Source organism: Rana temporaria, chromosome 5 (assembly GCF_905171775.1).
Source record: "Rana temporaria chromosome 5, aRanTem1.1, whole genome shotgun sequence".
In the NCBI taxonomy this organism is placed as follows: domain Eukaryota; kingdom Metazoa; phylum Chordata; class Amphibia; order Anura; family Ranidae; genus Rana; species Rana temporaria.
In genome coordinates this window covers 216756977-216783765 of record NC_053493.1, presented here as the reverse complement: position 1 = coordinate 216783765, position 26789 = coordinate 216756977, and positions in this window count along the sequence as shown.

Here is a 26789-nt window from a genome sequence, read left to right as displayed (position 1 = left end):
ACTTTAGAATATGCTACCATAGAATTACACTTCCGGATATCCCTGAAACTCCTTGGGACTACCAGAATGCCTGACCACTTGCCATATTACTAATATGATGTGCTTCTACCCATCCACCCTTTTGTAAGTGTTTTTAACCCTTTTGGGAAAAATAAAGTTTTACATCTGCACTTAGAGGCACAATTTTTTCTTTTAATTTTACTTCCAGAGTTTGCGTCTCTCTTGGGCTGCGGGAATTGCATGAAGACCCTCTTCTATTTCTACATAGACTGATATCTGCTTGGTCTGTTACTCAGAGCGCCCTTATACACACATTTATCTAGAAATATAGGATGATTTATAGCAGGGATATGCAATTAGCGGACCTCCAGCTGTTGCAAAACTACAATTCCCATCATGCCTCTGCCTCTGGCTGCCATGCTTGTGGCTGTCAGAGTCTTGCTATGCCTCATGGGAATTGTAGTTCTGCAACAGCTGGAGGTCCGCTAATTGCATATCCCTGATTTATAGGATGTGCCTAGATGTTGGACTAGGAACATTTACTAGAATAAGGTCTGTTCAACAATACTGAACTAGGGCACCTCCATAATATGGAGTATTTATGGAGTATTTACTAAAAAAAAAAAAAAATGATTCCCCCAGTTGGACTCCCACTAGTATGTATGATCCATGCATATTCTTAGCCCCCAAGTGCATAACATTTCATGTATTATCAATAAACCTCATTTGCCACAAAGTTGCCCAATTAATGCATTAAGGTCAGCTTTTAAGTTGGAGACATCTTGTAATGACGTTATTCCACTGCATAGCTTGATATCATCTGCAAACACTGAAATGGTACTTTTAATACCAGACCCTATATCATTTATAAATATATAAAAAAGTAAGGGTCCCAACATTGAACCTAGGTTTACACCACTGATAGACTTAGACCATTCAGAGTATGAATCATTAACCATTACTCTCTGAATGTGGTCTTTTAGCCAGTCTTCTATCTATTTACAAACTGATTTTTACAGACCTGTAGACATAAAAGCTAATATCTCCTTGTTTGTTTGTTTTCCTAAATTTCAGCTACCTTATGTACCAATATAGTATTAATGCACTTATTTTGCTAAAATAAAACAGCTTTCCCTTTATTCTACCCACACTTACCTCACTCTTTTCATGGATGTTTAAATTCCTGCTTCATTACTTCTGCCTTTCTTCCTGAATATACTTCAGGTCATGACACAAGAAGAAGTTGACCAGCAACTCCTCTGATCAAGATCACTTTTTTTCCAACAGAATGGCACAGGTTGTAAAGAGATTTAAAACAAAACTGTGTACATTGATTATTAATGAGTTTAATATAGGAAAGTATAAAAGTTGAGTTTACTACCACTTTAAAATATGTATGTGCAATTTCTTCTGCCTATCCTCTTTTCTCTGATCTTATCTTTGAAAAATGCAGAGCTGGCTGGCCTTATTAGTCCTAGACCCTTGCGACGGGCACGGGTGCATGCTCCCTCACATACACTTTACCTGGGCCCCCATGGGGTCACAGACAACATGATACTTTGCCCTGAACTCGTGCTGGAGTGTTACACAACTATTTCTATGTTTGTCTGTATTCCTATGTATTTGCTGTATTCTGTTGTTGGGATCCATGTGGACCAGTTTCTCTGCTATGAATAAATAAAAAAATATATATATTTATGTGATTTGGCAACATAGACTTTATGTAAAATGTTCATAACATTACTTTTTTTTCTAAACTACCTTATTCTGCACTGAGATAAACATAAAGAAAACGCAGAAACCCTCAGGAATGGGGTGTAGAGCTCTTGATAAATGTCAACAAAAACACAATAAGTTATATGACGTATTTATAGTCTGTATACTGATCATGTATGTTACTATTTTATTTTCTGAGGATGGCCTCAATGTTGTCTCATTTTATGCATCATTAACTGCTTGCACTTCCTATGTCGGCAGAATGTCACGGGCAGGCAAAGCAACATATATATATACATGTTGCTTTGAATTTGCCGCCTAGCGCGTCAGTATCCGCAGGTGTCCTACGATCGTGTCAGGGAATGGCAGAATGGGGGGATGCCTTTGTAAACAGGGCATCTCCCTGTTCTGCCTAGTGACAGGATACTGATTGTCTGCTCCCTCTCATCGGGAGCAGTGATCAGTGTCATGTCACAGTAAGCCCCACCCCCACACAGTTAGAACACATCCCTAGGACCCCTTCACTGCCAGTGCCATTTACACAGTAATAAGTGCATTTTTATAGCACTGATCGCTGTATAAATGACAATGGTCCCAAATCAGTGTCAAAAGTGTCCGATGTGTCCTCCATAATGTCGCAGTCATGATAAAAATCGCAGATCGCTGCCATAACTAGTAAAAAAATTGAATAATAATAAAAATGACATAAAATGACCCCCTATTTTGAAGACGCTATGACTTTGGCGCAATCCAATCAATATACTCTTATTGTGATTTTTATTACCAAAAATATGTAGAAGAATACACATCGGCCTAAACTGAGGAATGTTTGTTTTATATATTTTTGGGGGATATTTATTACAGCAAAAAGAAAAAAAAATGCTGTTTAAAAAAATTGTCGCTCTATTTTTGTTTATAGCACAAAAAACAAAAAACGCAGAGGTGATCAAATTCCACCAAAAGAAATCTCTATTTGTGGGAAAAAAATGGACGTCAATTTTGTTTGGGAGCCACGTCGCACGACCACGCAATTGTAATTTAAAGCAACACAGTGCCGAATCGCAAAAAGTAACCCCGTCATTTGGCAACCAAATCCTCCGGTGCTGAAGTTGTTAAAGATATTTTATTAAAATTGGATTCATGGCAGTACTAAATTACTTTAGCCCCCATTTGTAATATAAAAATCATAATCTTAATTTTTGATGTTTAATTCCCTGATTCTCTAAATCCTTTTCTTACTGATAAAGTAAGTAAGTAATATTATTTTGTATTACATAATGGTGAATTTGATATTTTTATTCAGTATCATATGCATTAGCTTGTGGGTAATTATCAGAAAATAACCTATTAACATATTATTACCTTGAAATTATTGATTTAATGTTGCATATTATTCATACCTAACAAGGCTTCTTTGATGCAAGCTTCACAGTCACACCTGTTAGGTACCAATTAAAGTACATTTTCAAATATTATTAAACTCATATATCTGACGACACAACAAAATATGTTTTTTGGTATAATAATACAGATGCATATGTATTTACTGTAAATTGCAATACAATAATTATTAATATTAATTTCAATTAGATTTAATGTGTTACTTTTTTGTATGGTATAACATTATTCAAGGTAAAAGCTTGCTTTTTACCATTAAGGCTGTGTTTATAAATCAGGCTGTGTCTTTAAATTCAACTGAACACTATCCTACAGGGATCTTGGCAGGCACCCTTTATGCCTTCCCACACATCTTTATGTAATAGAAGGTCAAGGAGGCCTTCTAAATACTTAAGCTCTGACATGACCCCCACAGGTGCCATGGGAGACCCATTTGGAAAGCTTTTAATCACTCTAAATAGAAAATAAATGATGCTGTGCTGCTTGCTGTATAAAGTAATCAAATAGTGAAAGTGAACACCCTACAGAGGTGATTACCGCTGAGGGAGTTAAGAATCCATGATCAACAAATGGCAATGAATAAGTAACAGCTGAATTCACAAACAACACTTTTCAGTGCACAAAGCACTGTAAAAAAATTAGACACAAAAAGGTAAGCACCCTCCATGACCAGTGTACTCGAGATATTCCCAACCTTCTAAATAACACCCCCAATTTTCCCTTTACACCCCCTTCTATCCCTTTTCCCATAACTTAACCCCTTATTCCAAATAATAATAATAATTATAGACCACACAGGAGTTGGAGTATAACTGGCCATAACAGCCTTTTTTTATTAACCAATAAAATAAATGTAGCGCTACCCCCGAAGGAGCCACTGATTGTTTTGGGATCGGCGTATTAAGTTACCCTGCAGTGTGTCTAGGGGTGATAGCAGTGAGCTAAAACAGTGAGCGAATGTCCAGTCATCAAATGGATTTTCTTGAATGCTTTATTCCAAGGCCCAACACGGCCAACATCAACATGAGGTAGGATAGGAAAGGTTGATGAAGCATAAGAAGAACGGAAGTATCAGGCCTTAGATATGAAGAAAGAAATCCTGCTCTCAGCAACAGTGAAATCAGTTTGTCGCCACTCCAGCCAGAGTGGGTGAATTCCCCCTGGACAGACTTCTGCCACAAGCCTGGCAGCCGAAGTGTCACTTGTAGATCGCTGGGAGAAAACAGGCCTCTGCCACAGGCTTAGAAATTTAACGAGTGATGGTTGGATTGAGTGAATCCTCACAGTAAATTCAGTTAGAGTCATCGGTAGACAGCTGCACTGTACCTGTCAGTATCTCGGTAACCAGACTCCCGATGGTCTGTTCAGAACTCCTGGACAACCTCTCTCTAGGTTCTCCCTTAGCCATTTCCCCACCGCGCAGCCTTCAGCCTAGGATCTTCCTAGCAAAGTTCAGGACCCAGCAAGTTGCTGGGGCCCCTTTCAACGTCAGGATGGAGCTCCACATGGTGCGCAACTCCGGCCAGGTAGGCCATGGTGGCGGGGTCCATAGATGCGCGCACCCCAAAGGTGGATGCCGCACCTGGAACTCGGACCCCGCGAAGAGAACCAAAATCAATGGCGTCTGCCACATTTATACCCCTCCCCAGCATGCCCAGCGAGGGAAAACTCCTCTAATTGGCTGCTGGGGAAAAGTGGCTCTGCCAGAACCTCTCTAGTGCCAACTGTCGCCCAGTGGTGGGATCGCACCCCTGGAACGCAGACTGACCCATAGGACAGTTCCGGAATGACAGCAGCCCAAATTTAACAAATCGTGAATGGGAGCAAAAATTAACTCTCCCATTCCCTACTAACTTTAGTGTAGTGCCCGTACTGAAAGTAAGGGGGTGCTACATAAATAACTCCAAATATTAAATAACTTTAATCAAATAACTTTCCATTAACATGTATTCCACATTTTAAATCACATTTTCTTAACTCCCAGTCTGTTTTCTCTGACGGCACCACAAAACGTTTCCACTTTCCATCACTACACTGCAGGACCATAATTTTACTATACCAGGCCTCCAGCCGTATCACCAGCTCGGAGACAACCCCCTCCCGCAGTGCAACCATAACTGTATTCCAGCAGACACTTTTCCACTGGAATACATCAGAGGGGCACATACCACCGAACTATATCTGACCTTACCGTTGTCCCTGACCCCCCAGCCTTCTCACCCGCATCCTTACTCACCGGCACCGAGACTGCTGGAACCGCCGGGGTCACATCCAATGAAGCAGGGGTCCCGGTGGTACTCGCAACTGTGGCCTGCCCGTCCACCCATGGCGCCACCTGAGCTGGCCCCTGTTTAGTAACCTCAAAACGCTGCACCAAATCCTGCAATGCCTCCAGTAGATCCGCCAACCCCCCTGTCGCAGGAGGGGCAGATGAACTGCCCGCCCCGTCAGCAACAGGCGCCGTGCCACAGACGGCCCCCCGCGAGCCTCCACCATCGGTACCAGCACCCCCAGCACCCGAACCCAACAACCTACACAACACGTCAGATAAATCAACAGGAGATAATGTAGTAGACTTACTGGGCTGACCGGGCATGTCCCCCACAGCCACTGCTCTTCCGGTCCCAGATGCCTCCGTCTCCAGCTCACCCTCCGACATCTGCTCCTGAGCTGGCAGCATGGGCATAGGAAGCCCCCCAGGCGATGCCCACCTGGAGGCCGAGGGCCCCATCTGCGCTGTCCCCCGGTCTCCCGATGCACCTCCCGCTGCCTCTGCGCCTCGCCTGTTGTCTCTTGGAGGATCCCTGCTGTGCCGCACCGTGAGGCCTCCATCTTCACCCACTGCCATCTGCACTGCGCCCGTCCCAGCATCGCCAGCCTCATCAGGTAGAGACCCCACGGCTGTGTCTCTGCTCCTCCACTGCCCCCCCCCTTTGTGCAGGGTTTGCTGCAGAGTGATCGATCTCCCGGAGGTCCCATGATGCAGGAGTGAGGAACGGGCACCATTCCGGCCCATAGTCCCGCCCACCGAGCTCCGCCGTTGGCGAGGATTCCGCCCAGCATCCTCCGTGGCTGAAGCAGGGGTGCACTTCGCCGGGGGTGATGATGGGTCTGTCTGAGGGCTCCTAGGTTGGCGCTGAGCTCGCGTGGAGGGGCCAGATGAGTACCGCTCCAGAGGCCTAGACCGCCGAGCGCGCTGCTCCACCTCTCTACCGGCCGCTGACCCCCTGCCTGGTCTGTGAGAAGGGCACCCACCTGGGACTCTAACCAGTCAGGCCCCCTCATCACCGCCGCCACCCACAGCCACGCCAGGATACGATCTATGTCCGTCATTATTAAATGAGAGAGAAGCGTGATAAAGCTTCCTCTCTCTGTCTGAAAACTTCCCAAGTGCCCTTGCAAGTTCCCGCCCCTTCCTTTTATACTGCTCCACCCCTTTTCTTCATTTTTCTCCAGCCTCCACCTCTCTGGACTTCCGCCCAAACCTTTCTTTTAACCCTATGTTGCCTCTCCTCTCCACCTCATCATGCCCAGGCCTCCATTACTTTGTTTTCTTGCTCTCCTTTCGGGGCCTCCCTGAGGTGTGACCCCACCAAATAAAGTAAATAAATGATGAAAGAAATGAGGAATAAAAGCAATTGAGCCATGATTCATGATCAACAGTGCATATATAGTAAAGTTTATTAACAATTCTTCACAATTCAAGCAATATGAAAATAAGTAGGTAATTGATAAGTGTCCATATATAAAAATCCAAATATCTAAGTGGTGTTACTTCATATCCAACACCCATGCTTCATTAGACATAAAAAGTGACTGTGATCAAACACCAGCCAGTGTATACGCTTGCTTCCCCCAAGGGTCAAATAACACTTTGCAATCAGACTCAAATGCTGCCCACTCAGCTTGGCGCAGGGTGAAGTGAATCCACAAAAAAATAAAGCAAACACTTCCAGAATGCAGTAAATGTATTAAAATGTTTAAAACATAATGGAAAGTGAATGGAAAATGAAACATGTCTTTCTCTTTATGTTCTCTTTTTTTCCCCAGACGGAAAACAAATTGGAAATTCAGTTCGTCTGTATGGAACTCCGACGGAGAAAAAAAAATGCATGCTCATAATGAAGTCGACACATGCTCGGAAGCATTGAACTTAATTTTTATCGGCTCCTCATAGTGTTGTATGTCACTGCGTTCTTGACGGTTGGAATTTGGTGTGACAGTGTGTATGCAAGACAGCTTGATCGGAATTCAGTAGGAAAAATCCGTCTGAGTTTATCCCAACGGAAAAGAGTGTGTCAGGATAAAAATGTAATCATGTGAACTTAAATGAAAATAAAGTCATAAGGTGCTCCCAAAATCAAATCACCCAAACCCAACATGTTTCACTCTTAAATAGTGTTGCGTCGGAAGTAAAAAACATTTTTACAAAGTGAAGAAAATGAGCAACCAAGAGTAGCTGACTGTCAGATGGTGAAAAGAAAATGGTGTCTTTTGCTTGTAGTCCCTGGCCCGGATTCAGATAGAATTGTCTTCTGTGGGCGGGCGTAACGTATCGCAGATACGGTACGCCGCTGTAAATTTGGGCGCAAGTTCCGTATTCAGAAACAACTTGCGCCCTTAGTTACGGCAGCGCAACGTATGTGTGTCGGCGTAAGCCCGCCTAATTCAAATGTGGATGATGTGGGCGTGTTTTATGTATATTAACTGTGACCCCCGCGTATTTGACGTTTTTACGAACGGCGCAAATCGTCAATGCTTTAGACGCGAACGACTTACGTAAACGACGTAAAATTTAAAAAACTCGACGCGGGAACGACGTCCATACTTAACATTAGCTACGCCTCATATAGCAGGGGTAACTTTACGCCGGAAAAAGCCTAACGTAAACGACGTAAAAAAATGCGCCGGCCGGACATACGTTTCTAAATCGGCGTATCTAGCTCATTTGCATATTCATATACGGAAGCGCCACCTAGCGGCCAGCGTAAATATGCAGCCTAAGATACGACGGTGTAAGACACTTATGCTCTGAATCAGTCGCATAGTTACGACCACGCACACTCAGAGATACGACGGCGTATCCGGAGATATGCCGTCGTATCTCCTTTCTGAATCCGGGCCCCTATATTTATAACCTAATATTGAAAAACATTTATCATTTCCCTTCTACTTCACAATTATGTGCCACTTTGTGTTGGTCTATCACAAAAAATCCCAATAAAACCCATTTACATTTTTGGTTGTAACATGACAAAATGTGGAGAATTTAAAGGGATATGGATACTTTTTCAAGGCACTGTATGTATTCTCTGCATCCACTGTGCGTCTTATTGAGAGAATACTGAACATTGTATGGCACAGGTCAGGTTGTATTGTATGGTACAGGTCAGATTGCATTTCATGGACACTGGTAAATATTTTTGCACACCATTTGGTTCAGAATATTTTTTTTTCTTGTTTTCCTCCTCTAAAACCTAGGTGTGTCTTATGGTCAAATACGTCTTATGGAGCGAAAAATACAGTAATTAAATGTCCAACTATTAAGAGAGTAACTGGAGAGTTTGTTTTAGAAAAATTGTATGTATGCATTGTGTAAAAGATACCTGAAGAATTTTCTATTAAAGTAAAGTTAAATAAAATGGTGCTCATAGTATGTTGAGTGGAATAAAACAGAATTTAGGTCAAATGAATGTTGAATATAAATAATACTGTATTGTTTAATTGGCAATATATCTTGTGAATATATCTTAGAAACAGAACAAGTGTGTTACATTGTACCAATGATAAAAACTATCACAATATTATGACATTACTATACTGTTAAACTAATTAGCTCTCAAACTGAAATGAAACAATATTACAAGAGGGTGGAATGTTGTCCTCTGTTTATTACTGTGCTTTACTGATGCTGAGAGTTATCATGATATTTTTACATTGCTGCATACGATTATTTAACACATATCCCACTGTTTCTGTATATAAAAAAAATCTGTTCTCATAGGCGTAACATAGATAATGCAATATTAAATAGATGTCAGAAAAAAAAAATGTCCCAAAGAAATAAATAAAGAGACATAGAAATATAAATCCTTACAAGGCTTCCTGAAGGAAGTCATTATACTTTGTGATGAGATTTCCATTTCAACACTGAGAAGTCATGGTGTGTAACTTGGAATTCCAGCAGGATTCTTTGTTTTTCAGAATTCCGAAGCAAGTGTTACTCTAATCATGTTTTATTTGTGCAGTGAGAAGAAGGGTTAGACCTTCAAAGGATTTAAGAAACTATGGATATTTCTAGAAACACTGCAGTACTTGGATTTAGATGTACTAATGCTCATATGTTGTTCAAATCGGAAAAATAATGGCAACAACAATAGGAAAAAAATGTTTCTATATAGAAATAGATCAATACGATAAAATGGCACAGACAGCAGGAAAAATGGTAACAATTTACTTTCTATTGTAACGTATTAACATCTTGGAGTGAAACTCAAAAAATGCCCAGAATTGTATTGGTGTTATTCTCTGTTAATGATGAGTTGACCTTTAAGCAAACTAGGTAAAGGATTTAAAAGAATCACAGAAATGTTCTTTACACTATTAAAAAGAATTGTTACATCTGTGCTAGACCAACATATTGGGCCAGATCCTCAAAAGAGATACTCCGACTTAACTGCTGTTCAGTCTGTGTGTAACTTTGGAAACGATCCTCAAAAGGCTTTTTCCAAAGTTAGGCAGAAGATCCGGCATGTGTAATTGAATTACACTGCCGAATCTTAGGATGCAGTACCGCATCCGCCGCTGGGGGCATTTCGAGTCGAAATGCCGTTGCTAGTATGCAAATTAGCACTTAAGGCGATCCACAAAGCTTTCTAGCTTCCTTTTTGCGCCGTAAGTGTTATTTTGCAAGTGTAAAATTAGGGCTGGTTCTACAAAGTGTAAACTAGTCACACCTTGTAAAAGCCCATTCCAGCGACGGCATTTGGTATGCTTTCCCGAGGGAGAACTCCACGGCAATTTGTAAAAACAAAACCGGCATGGGTTCCCCCCCAGGAGCATACCAGGCCCTTAGGTCTGGTATGGGTTGTAAGGGGACCCCCCCTACGCCGAAAAATCGACGTAGGGGTCCCCCTACAATCCATACCAGACCCGTATCCAAAGCACGCTACCCGGCCGGCCAGGGATGGGAGTGGGGACGAGCGAGCGCCCCCCCCCTCCTGAGCCGTGCCAGGCCGCATGCCCTCAACATGGGGGGGTTGGGTGCTCTGCGGCAGGGGGGCGCACTGCGGGCCCCCCCACCCCAGAGCATCCTGTCCCCATGTTGATGAGGACAGGACCTCTTCCCGACAACCCTTGCCATTGGTTGTCGGGGTCTGCGGGCGGAGGCTTATCGGAATCTGGGAGTCCCCTTTAATAAGGGGGCCCCCAGATACCGGCCCCCCACCCTAAGTGAATGGATATGGGGTACATCGTACCCCTATCCATTCACCTGTAGGCAAAAAGTAAAAGTTAATAAACACACAACACAAGGCTTTTTAAAATATTTTATTATTCTGCTCCGGATGCCCCCCCTGTCTTCGTTATTAGCTCAATTACCAGGGGGGGCTTCTTCTTCCGCTCTCCGGGGGTCTTCTTCCACTCTCCGGGGGTCTTCTCCGCTCTCCGGGGGGGGGTTTCTTCTTCCGCTCTCCGGGGGGGCTTCTCCGGACTCCGGGGGGCTTCTTCCATCTTCTCCCCTCTTGACTCGGCGAACCCCGGTTCTTCTGCAGCTCTCCGGTGCCTTCTTCTTCAGCGCTGGCTGCCTGCTATGTTTGTGTGTTAGCTCGATTTCAAACAGGCAGCCAGCGCGGTCTTCTGTGACGTCAGGGTCTTCTCTTCCCTTCTTCCGATGTTGCCTCGTCGCCTGTTGTCGCTGTAATGATGGAAGCGCGCCTTGCATCCCATTTATATAGGCATCACCGTCCCATCATGCTCCGGCAGGTACCCACGTGGTGGGTGCCTACCCACGTGCACCCACCACGTGGGTACCTACCGGAGCATGATGGGACGGTGATGCCTATATAAATGGGATGCAAGGCGCGCTTCCATCATTACAGCGACAACAGGCGACGAGGCAACATCGGAAGAAAGGAAGAGAAGACCCTGACGCCACAGAAGACCGCGCTGGCTGCCTGTTTGAAATCGAGCTAACACACAAACATAGCAGGCAGCCAGCGCTGAAGAAGAAGGCACCGGAGAGCTGCAGAAGAACCGGGGTTCGCCGAGTCAACAGCGGAAGAGGGGAGAAGATGGAAGAAGCCCCCCGGAGTCCGGAGAAGCCCCCCCGGAGAGCGGAAGAAGAAACCCCCCCCGGGGAGTGGAAGAAGACCCCCGGAGAGTGGAAGAAGACCCCCGGAGAGCGGAAGAAGAAGCCCCCCCTGGTAATTGAGCTAATAACGAAGACAGGGGGGGCATCCGGAGCAGAATAATAAAATATTTTAAAAAGCCTTGTGTTGTGTGTTTATTAACTTTTACTTTTTGCCTACAGGTGAATGGATAGGGGTACGATGTACCCCATATCCATTCACTTAGGGTGGGGGGCCGGTATCTGGGGGCCCCCTTATTAAAGGGGACTCCCAGATTCCGATAAGCCTCAGCCCGCAGACCCCGACAACCAATGGCAAGGGTTGTCGGGAAGAGGTCCTGTCCTCATCAACATGGGGACAGGGTGCTCTGGGGTGGGGGGGCCCGCAGTGCGCCCCCCTGCCCCAGAGCACCCAACCCCCCCATGTTGAGGGCACGCGGCCTGGCACGGCTCAGGAGGGGGGGGGGGCGCTCGCTCGTCCCCACTCCTTTCCTGGCCGGCCGGGTAGCGTGCTTTGGATACGGGTCTGGTATGGATTGTAGGGGGACCCCCTACGTCAATTTTTCGGCGTGGGGGGGGTCTCCTTACAACCCATGCCAGACCTAAGGGCCTGGTATGCTCCTGGGGGGGGAACCCATGCCGGTTTTTTCTTTGAAAATTGGCATGGAGTTCTCCCTCAGGAATGCATGCCGCTGTCATTTTTTTTTCCCCGACGCAACTTTTTTAAGCCGTCGCGATCCTCAAAACTCGGCGTAACGTAACTTCGCGCATGCGCAGTACGGCCGGCGCGGGAGCGCACCTCATTTAAATGGGACTCGCCCCATTTGAATAGGAACGCCTTGCGCCGGCGGAATTTTAGTTACACAGCCTGAAATTTCTAGATAAGTGCTTTGTGGATCAGGCACTTAGGTAGAAACTTTAAGGCAGTGTAACTTAAATTGGATTTTTTAAGTTACGTCAGGTTTTTGTGGATCTGGCCCATTATCCCCTAGTCTACCAAGCTACATAAACCTACTTTGGTAGATAAGTGGTTAATATGTCTGTTCTAGGCCCCATGCACACGAGAAGCAGATGAAAACTCATCTAAACACACGTTTTCAAACGCAAAAACTGGCGTTTAAATTGCGTTTGCGTTTATAAGCGTTTAGTTAGGAAACATCATAAGACCCTCCCTAAGCTCAAAAAACAGCATTATTTAACCATTTCAGCCATTTTGTGAGACCAGAGTGAGTAGCAGCTGAGAGAGCAGCAGTGTACTTGTATTTAGCGTGTCACTTGCCACATTACCTGCCACAAGCTGCGGATTGTCCACTTGCCACACGTTGTGAATTGTCCACTTGCCACGTCATCTGCCACGTCACCTGCCATGTCACCTGGCCACGTCACCTGCCACAAGTTGTGGATTGTCCACTTGCCATGTCACCTGGCCACGTCACCTGCCACGTCACCTGACCACGTCACCTGCCACATCACCTGGCCACGTCACCTGCCACACGTTGTGGATTGTCCACTGGCCACGTCACCTGCCACGTCACCTGGCCATGTCACCTGCCACAAGTTGTGGATTGTCCACTGGGCACATCACCTGCCACGTCAACTGGCCACGTCACCTGCCAAAAATTGTGGATTGTCCACTTGCCACGTCACCTGGCCACGTCACCTGGCCACATCACCTGCCACGTCACCTGGCCACAAGTTGTGGATTGTCCACTGGGCACGTCACCTGCCACGTCAACTGGCCACGTCACCTGCCACAAGTTGTGGATTGTCCACTTGCCATGTCACCTGACCACAACACCTGCCACAAGTTGTGGATTGTCCACTTGTCACGTCACCTGGCCATGTCACCTGGCCACGTCACCTGCCACATCACCTGTTCACATCACCTGGCACGTCACCTGCCACAAGTTGTGGATTGTTCACTTCAAGCGTTTTGCATATGAAACGCAATTTTTTTTGTGTCTAAACCCATTTTTTTGCTTCTGAAAAAACGAGCATAAACGCAACTGCCGAAAAATGCAGAAAAATGTGACTGTGTGCATGGACACATAGGATAACATTGAATGTGTTCAGGGGCAGTTGAAAAAGCTGTCCAAATGCCTCTGAACACGCGTTTACTAGCGTCTCGTGTGCATGGGGCCTAACACAGCAAAACAAGCTCATGGCTGCTGCTGCAGCTGTGTGTTATGTAAATAGAAAACAATTCAGGAGGAATTGAAGGAAGAATAGACTTTGTAGGCACCTTTATATAAAAGTACAACATTTTTTGTTTCACACAGAAATAACATCTAAATACATAAGAATAGAGAAGGAAAAAATGTTAATAAAAACAATGCAATACAATATTGGGAACACCCAGCTACCTTCTAACAGAAGCTACTCAATAGTGATGTAAGTAATTGGCTATAGAGATGTCTATATAGTAACTGCCTATATTGAGTATAAGAATCTCCTCGATAGGAGGTCCACCGGATCCACAATGAAAGACTTGTGCTCTACATGTTTCGCGATATTCGATCGCTTCATCAGGAGCCTCTAAATTGTATAAAGAGAGAAACAGTTTCAATTAAATTGTCAGATATAATAGCGTTTGTTTGGTTTTAAACAAAGTCAAAACATAAACATTATAGTGTGAAACGCTCACCAAAGTTTTTTGATGCTGTTTTAAACGAGTTTATGGAGCAGCCCACCCCGTATGATGGAGTGTTAGTTGACTGATATGGTACACCCCTAAAGGAAGTGGGGTGAAGACCCGGATGATGGATAAATTGGACCCACAAAAGTTGCAGCGAGGCAAAATGTGGTAATGTGCCAGGTAACTAAAAAGAAGTTTATAAAAAATTGTAACTATAAAGTTATTGAATATTGCCTATTGCTAGAGCAACAGAGTAACTTTATATGTTAAGACATTGGACAGGAGACCTTTGCAGGTACATACATGAGTATCAAGATAAAGCTAATGTGTTGGTAGAAAGGTCCTGGACAAGACGTGAGGTAATCAACATAACGAGGGGTATTTTCTAGATTTAGATAAACAATTGTAGTAATGAAAGATGTATATGTACAATACAGGTACACATTGAATACTGAAATAGGCACCAATAATATCATTGAATGCCTATTGTATAGGCCAGAGACATAGTCTTTGTACGGCCCATATAGGGATGTTGAAAAGGAGTTGCCTATAAAGGTAATTGAAAACTGTAGGTACATATGAATATGTCCTAGTTTGATGTAAAAATGGAACAAGTAAGACAGTAAGAATATTTACCTTGGGCGATTATGCCAAATCTGGGGTTAAAGATAAATTTTTAATATTATATGTACTTTTTGTAGTTAAGTAGTAGATAACCAACAACGAGCCTTGAATTGAGGAGGTCTCTGAGAGAACCTAAATCAGACATAAAGGGATAGTAATGAATAATAATAGGGCTGTTGGGTATTGTTGCTAATATTAAAATATCCTCAAAATGAAAAGAAAAGAAAAAGAAAAGGAAAAAGGGCTCTTACTCGCAGCTTGTTGAAAGGGGAATAAATCTATAAGGCAAAAGTACAATCCCCAGAACGGATAATCAGGATAAAGAGATATCCGCTGTAACCACCTCTCAGGGATCTGACAAGATACAAAGATACATTTTCCAAAATTGATAATAGACCACAACAAAGAAAAATCAAGCTAGAAATGAGTAACCCACCTCCAAGTGTCGAGCGCCTACAAAAATGTTGTACATGACCGACAGGAACAGCGGGGTGAAGAGTGTGACTCCACTCCCCAACAGCATCTGAGGAGTAGTGTCAAAACCCTGCTTATATACGCATTCCGCTCGGGTATACGTCGGAAACGTCCGCTCGTAATCACGTCGGAAATGACCAACGTAACGCGATCCGGCCAAAGAGACGTACTGCGCACATGCGTTCGCACCGACGGTGCGGACATTAAAGAGAGCGTACTATAAGAGACTGCCTATGAATAGGTGTCTCTCATTTTGCCACCGGTAATGACAGAAACACCAGCCAGCTCCCTGGATTGAGAGTAGCTGGCCTGTCTAAAACGATGGCTTGAGTGGCCACACCTTAAACCCGTGTTAGGGTCCATGATCCTAAACGGGGAACACAACAGTTCAGTAAAATCAGTCACCATGCACAGCAACGGGGTGGGCAGCTGTGTGTTAGGCAGAGACGGCTCTAGGCTTTGCGAGGCCTTAAGCAAAACCTAGACATGAGGCCCCACTCACGCCCATGAGGGAGAAAGCAAGAAAGAAAGATGAAGGGAAAAAGAGAAAGAAAGAAGGATGAAAGAGAAAGAAAGGAAGGAAGAAGGGAAGGGAAGTACAGCAGTGTACTCACTTAGAGGCAGGAGGGACTGGATGGATGGATGGATGGATGGATAAGGCTCCTGCTGCTAGAAGAGGCTAGAAGGTAATAAGGTAAACTAGGCAGCCGCGAGGCCCCTGTGTGTGCGAGGCCTAAGGCGACCGTCTAATTTGCCTAATTAGAAAGCCGCCTCTGGTGTTAGGTATTGATTTTTTTAGTCTGTAATTGACTTTGAAGTAAAAATAATCTGGGTGGATTTAGATTAGCCTGATCACTTTTTTTGGGACTCTTAAGGTGCCTCCTCTCCAGTTCTTGGGATTTTTTGTTCTACTGCGGAGTCGGGGACCATGACAGAAAGTCTCAGCAATGAGAGTTAGAAGAGCATTGAGAACATCTGTTTCCTGATCTTCTCGGTTCTTTTGAAAGGAGTGTGTGTACACTCGGGCGGCAAGAGATTCTTGCCAAAAATCTCGTCAGGAAAAACTAAGTTTTTTTCCTGACGAGATTCTGGCCCGTGTGTACGAGGCTTAAGGCTTATGTTGGAACAGAACTTCTCAAAGCTGTGCAGCCGCATACGGCTCATGTCCATGACAGTTTCAAAGACCTACAAGCATATCTTTAACATCATGCACTTTCATTGTATAACAATGAATAGGAAATTCTTTGATGTCGTCGGTGCTGCATGTTTGCGAGTCATCTCTTTCTACAACTTCTTGGATTCCCTGGATGCTTTCAGCTTCTCCTCCACTCATTCCTTCCATTTACTGTCAACTTTTAAGATTTACAATTCCTATGACACCTTTCTCTCTGTAGACAGAGGTGATGTGGAGTGCTTCCTTTACTGTCTGTACCTCATCTAGTTTGCCAGGATCCCTGGAGTAATGTGTAACACAAGCACGGCATATTCACATGGCATGGTGAGTATGCATCACAAAATTCAAAGTAGTAAATGTGTGGGATTCTTTAAAAAGTTCTCAAACTTTAAGATTATTCAGAATATTAGGAGTGGGCTAGAAACTATTTACATCTAAAAAAAAATTATTACAATTTTGACTATAGATGCATTTTATGTTGATGGTCGAATTAGCGACCACAATTTTAAGGCCATCTGATGCACTGATGGCTAAGAAGTCTCCAATCACATTCATTTGCAACATTTACACAGCTTCTACAAGCTGCAGTTTGCCATAATGTAAACAACACGAACAGGTGAGAAGCTGCATAAGAGATGTGCAGAAAATATTATGAATGGTAGTGATGACATCCATTCATAAACGTTTCTTTATTCACTCATGTCTCTCATCATCCACTACATATGTGTTTACATACCCAGAGAATGACAGCAGCAGCTTAGAGGAGCAGACATATTAGTAATCATTACTATAATGTTTAATGATCTTCCTACATATTAAGACTGAATAGGAAGTGTTAATTCTTGAGCACATCTGATTTAGTGTAGTGCCAGGTGATGCGGGACAAGGAAACTGTATCCTCAATTTGTTTCTCCAACACAAGGAGGGGACATCAGTCGTCTGGATTGGTCTCAATAAAGATGACCTGTCACAGGAGTATTGTCACCTTGTACCATACTTAAGTAAAAAAAAAAGTAGAAAATTAAAATAATAATAAGAATACACCACCCCCCCCACACACACACACACACAAAACACACACATTTTTTGTGCTGCATTAAAGTGTGTTATTGTACACGCATTAAGGTATATTTTGTTGTGTAAGGTCCTTATTTTGAGTAGGCTGTCAACACATCCCAACACAGGCAAAAACTTACAGTGCCCATTTACATTGTTGCAGTGTGTTAACGTGCTATAACATGTGCTCTGGTAATGGTAAGGCAGTCCATTCAAAATGAGCTTCGGGCTACACTATACATACACTTTACAAGAAGACAAAAATTTTCAAATATTTTTTATTTATTAACACTGATACGGTTTTATCTTTAGATTAAGTAAGAACTTTGGAAGGTATATTGTATGTATTATATTGTATTAGTGTTTTATTTATTGAAAATATAGTTTATATACAGTAGTTTTATAAACATTTGCACAACTATCATGTGATGCAAAAAAAAAAAAACAGCAACACAATTTCTTAAAGGAGTTGTAAAGGCAGAAGGTTTTTTATCTTAATGCATTCTATGCATTAACTGCTTTAGCCCCGGAAGATTTTACCCTCTTCCTGACCAGAGCACTTTTTGCGATTCGGCACTGCGTCGCTTTAACTGACAAGTTTGCACTTGTAGTACAAAGTGGATTTTCCTTTCATAAATAACCTCCATCATGTTTTACTTTTTGCTATAATAAATATCCAATTTAAAAAAAAAAAACAATGTTTTTCCTCAGTTTAGGCCGAAAAGGTATTCTTCTACATATTTTTCTTTAAAAAAATCGCAATTAGCGTATATTGATTGGTTTGCACAAAAGTTATAGCGTCTACAAAATAGGGGATAGAATTATGAAATTTTTATTATTATTATTTTTTTACTAGTAATGGTGGCGATCTGCGGTTTTTATTGAGACCGCTATATTATGGCGGACAGATCGGACACTTTTGACACATTTTTGGGACTATTGACAATTTTACAGCGATTAGTGCTATAAAAATGCACTGATTACTGTAAAAATGTCACTGTCAGAGAATTGGTTAACATTAGGGAGCGATCAAGGAGTTAAATGTGTTCCCTCTCTGTGTTCTAACTAAAGGGGGGGTGGGACTTACTAGGGGAAATGACAGATCGCTTTTCATACTTTGTATGTCCACAAATGTATAAGCCACCCGGGACTCTCCTCCTGATTGGCTGACACACAGCAGTGGTGCCATTGGCTCCCGTAGCTGACAATCAAAGTCAGTCAGCCAATCAGGAGAGAGAGGGGGCAGGGCTGGGTCAGGGCTCTGTGTCTGAATGAACACAAGGAGCTGTGTCTCCACTTGCTCCCATAGTAAACTGCTGACTGTGGGGGCACTTGATAGGAGCAAGTGGCCAGGAGCAACAAAGAGGTAGAAGAGGAGGATCCGGGGTGCTCTGTGCAAAACCAACTGCACAGAGGAGGTAAGTATTACATGTTTGTTATTTAAAAAAAAGAGACTTTACAATCACTTTAAAAGGGGTTGTAAACCAAAATAAAAATAAATAAATAACAAACATGTTATACTTACCTCCACTGTGCAGCTTGTTTTGCACAGAGTGGCCCCGATCCACGTCTTCTAGGGTCCCTCAGCAGCTGTCTCTGGTCCTCCCTGCACGAACTACGCAGGTTCATGCGAGAGAGCTCGCATTGTGTGCAGTCTTTGCGGGTGCGCTCCCGTGATACAGCGAGCGGCCAAAGCCGCTCACTGTATCACTCGGCCCCCGCCCCTCAGTGCGCCGCGTCACTGGATGTGATTGACAGCAGCACCAGCCAATGGCTGTGCTGCTTTCAATCCATCCACTCTAGCCAATCAGTGGACAGACTGAGCGGCGAAGAGGATCTCGGGACCGAGCGCGGGACTTTCGATGGGTCAGGTAAGTATAACGGGGGGCCGGTATACTCTGAAGTTTTTTCACCATAATGCATAGAACACATTTAGGTGAAAAAACGTATTCCTTTACAACTCCTTTAATGCTACAGGCTCCTGTGCCTTCAGCACATATATTGTTGGGGGGGAGGGGGGTCTTTTATCGACTTTTAAAGCTGTAAGTGATAAAAAAGAAAAGAAAAATAGCAAAAATTGTCTGGCTACCTGAAGTAAAAATGGATGGGTTTGGCAGTGAAAGGGTTAAGCCAAATATAATGCTGGGAAATTAAATTGCTCCTGTTCAGCTGCGCTACCATTATTTTCACTGTTTAGCAAAAAACAGTAATCCTGAAGTCATTAAAAGACTGATTGCATCAGGGGCTTTTCAAAGAGTTTGATTTGTTACTAAATTCATATAATAACAGGTAACATAGTTTATTTAAAAAAACAAAAGTTTTTATTTTTATTTAAAATTTTTATACCTGCAGATAAAAAAAATTGTAATGCAAAAATCACTATACTGTACAGTAATTTATGATTTACTGTAGCCAAATGATTATGAATAATTAATTATTATTCTGTATCTGCACAGCCACCTAGGCATGACTAATTCTCAAAGCCACACTGAAAAAAAAAATCACACTTTTTGTTTTATAGTATTTGATCATTTACATTTCATTTAAAAAAATGGTTTCTTAATACAATGTACTAAGGATTCCACACTAATAATCTAAAGGAAACACCCTCCTCAAATCTACCAGCATCTGTACTACTGCCAACTTGTATATTGTCATGACAGCTTTATAGCTGCTGCATTTTTCTGAATTCTTAATTTTATTGACCTCCAGGCACTATTTCCACGAGCACTAAAGATTTTATACACCTTTCTATCAGCTGCTGTGTCAGTGAATCATACTCTTTTATTTGTTCAATGTCAAATGTTTGAATGACCCTGTTTCCCAAGATATACAATTGCCTCATCCAGTTTCAGAAGCATACATAACATGTATTAGGAAGCAAATTTTGTTTTGATAAAACTGAATTGGTAATCTGCATATACATGCTCTGAAATGAAGATCCAAAAGTGTTATCTTTTTACATTATTACTCATTCCAAAAACCATTAATAATTACTTTATATCTGGTTTTCAATAAATATGGATCTTTTATGAGCAATGAATAGCGACAAGATAATTTAGAGAATACAAATGATGGCAATAAATTATATTGACTGCAAAATTTAAAGAAATGCATTTTTTTTAACTATACTAATATCTCATTATTTTCTGCAATGCTTTGCATGTACATACCTGTCAAATATTTTACAGCCACAAGCAATTTCCTTTAGAAATGTCATTATTGCTGTGGCACTGTTCTACACATCGCACAGATGTACCACTTTACAGGCAAACTAAGGAAACCCCCTAGACATGGTATTTAAAGGTATATTTTATTTTTATTGTCTCACTTTAAGCATTATTAAAATCACTGCTCCTGCAGTTGCATTGATACATGTCCCCGGGTCCCTATACACTTTTTATGGCAATAACTTGCATATAAGCCTTTGAAATTGTATGTTTCCTGTCTGTGTCCCATAGACTTTAATAGGGTTTGTATGTTCGGTAGAACTTTTTGCCTGTTCGTAGTGTTCTGGTGCGAACCGAACCGATGGGTGTTCGACCCATCCCTATACCTGACCTCATCCACAACATTATTGTAGGAAGGCACTGACCTCTGTACATTGGAGTTTGGAACTATGAGAGTCAAGGCCTGTCAGTACAGTATAATCACCCTGTTCCCTTTAGGGGGATGGATAATAAGACTTTAGAGAAGACTGATAGTGTTAAATCTGGGGCAGATGGTCTACCAGCTAAGGAGACCTCTGAGGGGGGAACCCTCTCTAATGCAGGTCATGGCGGGGGAAAACATAGAGGAAACCTCCCCATTGTAAGTTTTTGTCCAGAGTATGTGTTATGGAAAACAGGTTTGTGCACCAAAAACTAATAAGCCACTGCTGCTTTAATTATTGTGACAGCAATAACCAAATAATGTGATATAGTCAGAGCAGCGCAGGTCTGTGCAACAATCATAAAACAATTCTCAGTATGCTAATACAAAATCTGTGTAAACATCATGACTTATAAAACTATGTACACAACAGTTTGTGTAGTAAAATAAAGTGCAAGTGCAAAATCAGTGCAACTCATTAGTGCAAAGTAACATCATTGAAGTGCTTATATAAAAATTCCTAAAGAATTTTTATCAACAAATTTTAGATTTTGCACTAATGCGTTGCGTTGCACTGATTTTGCACTTGCACTTTATTTTATTGCACAAACTGTTTTGTACATAGTTTCACAAGTCATACTGATTTTGTATGTCCAAAGAGGACAAGAAAGAAAGCTTCTCTAATCCTGCCCATCCTGATCTCCAAGTGTCAAAGGGCACATTTGGTTCTGCCCAAAGAGGGAACCTACATTTAAAACTGCTTGGGAACAGGTTACCATGATTAATGGGATGTCATAAGTGCCTGAGGCCAAACAAAGGTTTCCCCACTCTGCGTTCATTAGTAAGTTTCTATACCAAGTTACTGGGGAGAGGTGGTGGACAGTACTCGACCTGTCCCACAATGACGCATTAACAGGTCACCTGGGGGCCGTAAAAACTGAGGCATAGATAACAGACCAGTTCTACTGGCCAAGAGAGATGGCAGAGGTGGGGAAATGATATTGCAGTTCATGTCCCACGTGCCAAGTAATCTCGCCCATATCACATTTTAGAAGCCTTTTACCCATTTACTGGGATATCATTTGAGCATATTGCAATGGATTTGATAGGCCCTTTAGTGAAATCAACCGGAGTCCACCAATACATACTCATGGTACTCAATTATGCCACCAGGTATTCAGAGGCGGCCTCCCTGAGGAAGACCTCCTCAAAAGAAATTGCCAAGAAATTGTTTAACATGTTCTCTAAGACCCCTTTCACACTGGAGGCGTTTTCAGTCGCTAAAGGGATAAAAAATAACGTCTGTAAAGCACCTGAAAAATGCCTCCCCTGCAGCCCCAGTGTGAAAGCCTGAGCTCTTTCACACTGAGGTGCTGTGCTGGCAAAATGTTAAAACAAGTCCTGGAAGCAGCATCTTTGGGGCAGGGGAGGAGCAGTGTATACACCGCTCCTCTACCACCCCTGCCAATGTATGGGCACCGCTGCCGAAGCTCCTGCAAAGCGCATTGGCAGCAACGCTACACGGGCACATTTAACCCTCTCTTTGGCTGCTAATAGGGGTGCCCATGCTATGCTCTGTGAATGGGCCAGCTGTGGAAGAAGGAGGGGAGCTTAACTTCCAGGTGAGTTTGCCACGATAAACTCAGCCGGAATTAGGAGCGGGTACCTGTCAGAACCTGGTACTTGCTCCCACTCAAAAGGTGGCAAAAGTGGCAAATGTGGCAGCGGAAGTGGTTCAGACAAGTGGAGCTTCCATTTTGGGTGGAGTTCCACTTTAAGGTCCATGTAAATGAGCCTCCGGGAATTTCTGTAAACCTAAATAGCGTCATACAAAAAATAAATATTGAAAAAATATATTTTTATTAAATACTCAAAATATTTAAATACAAAATATAAAAAATACAAAAATACACCACCTTTAAACGCCATGAAAAGACAACGTTGTCTAATACCAAAAAAAGTACATTCAGATTTAATCCACTCATGCTTGCCCACAATTCAAGTTGTAATTGCACATCAACCATATTTGGGGAATAAACCAAAGAAATGTGTACACATCCTCCCCTGCTAAAGTAGCATGTAGGGATAGCTGGGTAGCATTGTGTAAACTTGCACATATATTTTCCAGCACACTGGTTCAGAAAAACTTAACAAAGCACAGAGTGGTAGTGTAGCAGTAGTAGAAGCAGTATTGCAGTAAATGCAGGCATGTGTTATGCCCTGTACACACGATCGGAATTTCCATCGAGATGAACTATGACTGATTTTTCTGACGGAATTAAGATCAAGCTGTCTTGCATACACACTGTACACTGCATACACACTGTTACACCAAATTCTGACTGTCCAAAAAGCAGTGATGTTCAACACTACGACAAGCCGAAAATTAAGTTCAATGCTTCCGAGGATGTGTCGACTTGATTCTGAGCATGCGTGTTTTTTTCTACGTCGGAGTTCCATACAGATGAAACTGAATTTCCGGTAGAAATTCTTTTAACCACTTAAGCCCCAGACCAAAATGCAGCTTAAGGACCAGGCCCCTTTTTGCAAATCGGCACTGAGTCGCTTTAACGGACAATTGCGCGGTTCAGCGACGTGGCTCCCAAACAAAATTGGCGTCCTTTTTTTCCCACAAATAGAGATTTCTTTTGGTGGTATTTGATCACCTCTGCGGTTTTTATTTTTTGCGCTATAAACAAAAACAATTTTGAAAAAAATGCAATGTTTTTTACTTTTTGCTATAATAAATATCCCACAAAAATATATATAAAAAAAAAATTTCCTCAGTTTAGGCCGATACGTATACCTATTTTTGGTAAAAAAAATTGCAATAAGCGTTTATCGGTTGATTTACGCAAAATTAATAGTGTTTACAATATAGGGGATAGTTTATTGCATTTTTATACATTTTTTTTTACTACTAATGGCGGCGATCAGCGTTTTTTTTTGTGACTGCGACATTATGGCGGACACTTCGGACAATTTTGACACATTTATGTGACCATTGTCTTTTTTACAGCAAAAAATGCATTTAAAATGCATTGTTTACTGTGGAAATGACAGTTGCAGGTTGGGAGTTAACCACAGGGGGCGCTGAAGGGGTTATGTGTGACCTAATATGTGTTTACAACTGTAGGGGGATGTGGATGTAGGTGTGACGTTATTGATTGTGTCCCCCTATAAAAGGGATCACACGATTGATGACGCCGCCACAGTGAAGAACGGGGAAGCTGTGTTTACATACAGCTCTCTCCGTTCTTCAGCTCCGGGGAATGATCGCGGGACTCCAGTGGCGATCGGGTCCGCGGGTCCCACGGTCACAGAGCTTCGGACCGGGTCGCGGGAGCGCGCCGCACGCGCGCCCGCGATCCCACGGCTGAGCTTAAAGGGCAACGTACATATATACGTTGATGTGCCCAGCCGTGCCATTCTGCCGACGTATATCGTCGTGCAGGGGTCCTTAAGTGGTTAAAGTGGAGTTTCCATCCCAAATTGTTTTTTTCATTATTGTGCTCATTAGACCAAAAAAAGAAAAAAAAATGTTTTACTCACCTGGAACTGCCTGCTGCTATGTGGTCCCACAAAATCTGCCTTCGGAATCACCTAGGATTCTGACATCATCTCCCTCAGCTCCTCAGCACGCTAATGCTCCTGGGAAATGTGTGTCATCATTTCCCAGCATGCAGTGCGCTTCCCCATTATAACTCCGCATCCAAGACTTCCATGAAGTAAGTGCTTGTGGGCTTCACAATGCCCACAAGCAAAATTACAATTTTTATTTTAGGCCGATATTCTTCTACATATTTTTCGTAAAAAAATAGCAATAAGCATTTATTGGTTTGCGCAAAAGTTATAGCGTCTACAAAATAGGGGATAGTTTTATGGCATTTGTATTAATATTTATTTTTACTAGTAATGGCGGCGATGTGCGATTTTTATCGGTACTGCGACCTTATGGCGGACACATCTGACACTTTTGACACATTTTTGGGAACATGCGGCGGCACGCGCGCGCCCCTAGTGGCCGCAATGCGAAATCACGTTATATTATATGATTTTGTGCAGACGAGCCGACCTGCCACCGTAAAACTACGGTGGGCGGTCGGTGATATCAGCTATGATGCCTGCAGCTACAGGCATCATTCAGATATCACCGTCTTCAGCCAGCGATTCTGTGCACAATAAGAACGATCAAAGCGGCAGTTCCACCGCTTGATCGTTCTTATAGGCAGCGGGAGGGGACGTCCCCCCTCCCGCCGCCATCCGGTGCTTCTCCGGGCTCTCCCGTGCCATCGGGGGCCCGGAGAGCGAATCGGCCGGCGCTTGCTGCAGAACCTTAGAGATGACTGGTGACCAGACAGTCATAGTCATCTCTATGACCGTCGGAGGCCCGGGCGTGACGTTATGACGTCATGCCTGGTACCCGGAAGTAAACAAAGCCGCAATCGCGGCTGTCGGTGTGAGATCGGTGAATCTTTTTTCAATGATTTCATGCTTGTAAGCCTGGAGGAGAGATGTGGGGTCTTATTGACCCCACATATCTCCATAAAGAGGACCTGTCACACTGCTGCTTGCTATGGGGGACTTAGCAGGAGGGAGGGGCCAGGAGCGTAGAAGAGGGACCCGAGAAGAGAAGGATCTGGGCTGCTTTGTGCAAAACCATTTCACAGAGCAGGTAAGTATAACATGTTTGTTATTTTTTTTAAAACTACACTTTACAATCACTTTAAGCTCTTTGGCACTTTTATTTCTCATGACTGGTTATTTGGCTTGCAGTGGGGTAATACAGATGACCACTAGTTACTTTTATTGGGTTTTGTAGCTTTATTTTTGATAACTCAGTGTGGATGGGCATATCTAGTTCTCCAAATCTTCAAGTTAGCAGGTAGTTTCTAGTTTAGGATTCCTGCATGTGGCTAGGCCCACTTCACTTGTATGTGGGTATGTGGTGTTGTGCTTATGCGGATAATTTTCTTGCACGGTATTGATGATTGAGTAATTTTGAAACGATAATATTTTTAAGACACAGGATCAATTAAATATGACCACAGTATAAAAATATTACATTTATTTACCAGAAATGTAATCGTACAAAATAGTTATATATATATCGATAGACAGACAGACAGACAGACAGACAGACAGACAGACAGACAGACAGACAGACAGACAGACAGATAGACAGATAGATAGATAGATAGATAGATAGATAGATAGATAGATAGATAGATAGATAGATAGATAGATAGATAGATAGATAGACAAAAACAAACAAATGTTACATAAATTTTAAATACTGATTGTGCTACACAAAATTAAGAGTCTCAAATGAAACACCCGCTAATGTGAGTGTTGTACCTTTGAAATGACACAGCAATGATAAACTTCCCAGACATATAACCATACAAAATAGTTATATATAGATTGGTTGACAAAACAAATGTTACATAAAATTTTAATAATAAGTGTGCTACATAAAAGCTTGAATATCAATTGAAACACCCACTAAATGGGAGTATAGTACATTCAAAAGGACACAGCAATGATAAACTTCCCTGTAGAATCAATAAGAATGTAAAAATGACAATTATACAGAATGTCTGTTTTTCACAATTTCAACCGTTACTATACTGAAGTAAGTGTTCGAAACTTTCAAAGAGAGAAGTAAGTGGTTAACAATGTGAAATAAAATTAGAGGTTTGTCATGTCAATATAATGGAAACTATGAAAATAAAAAATATTGAACATGTAATCTTTTAGGCCTCGTACACATG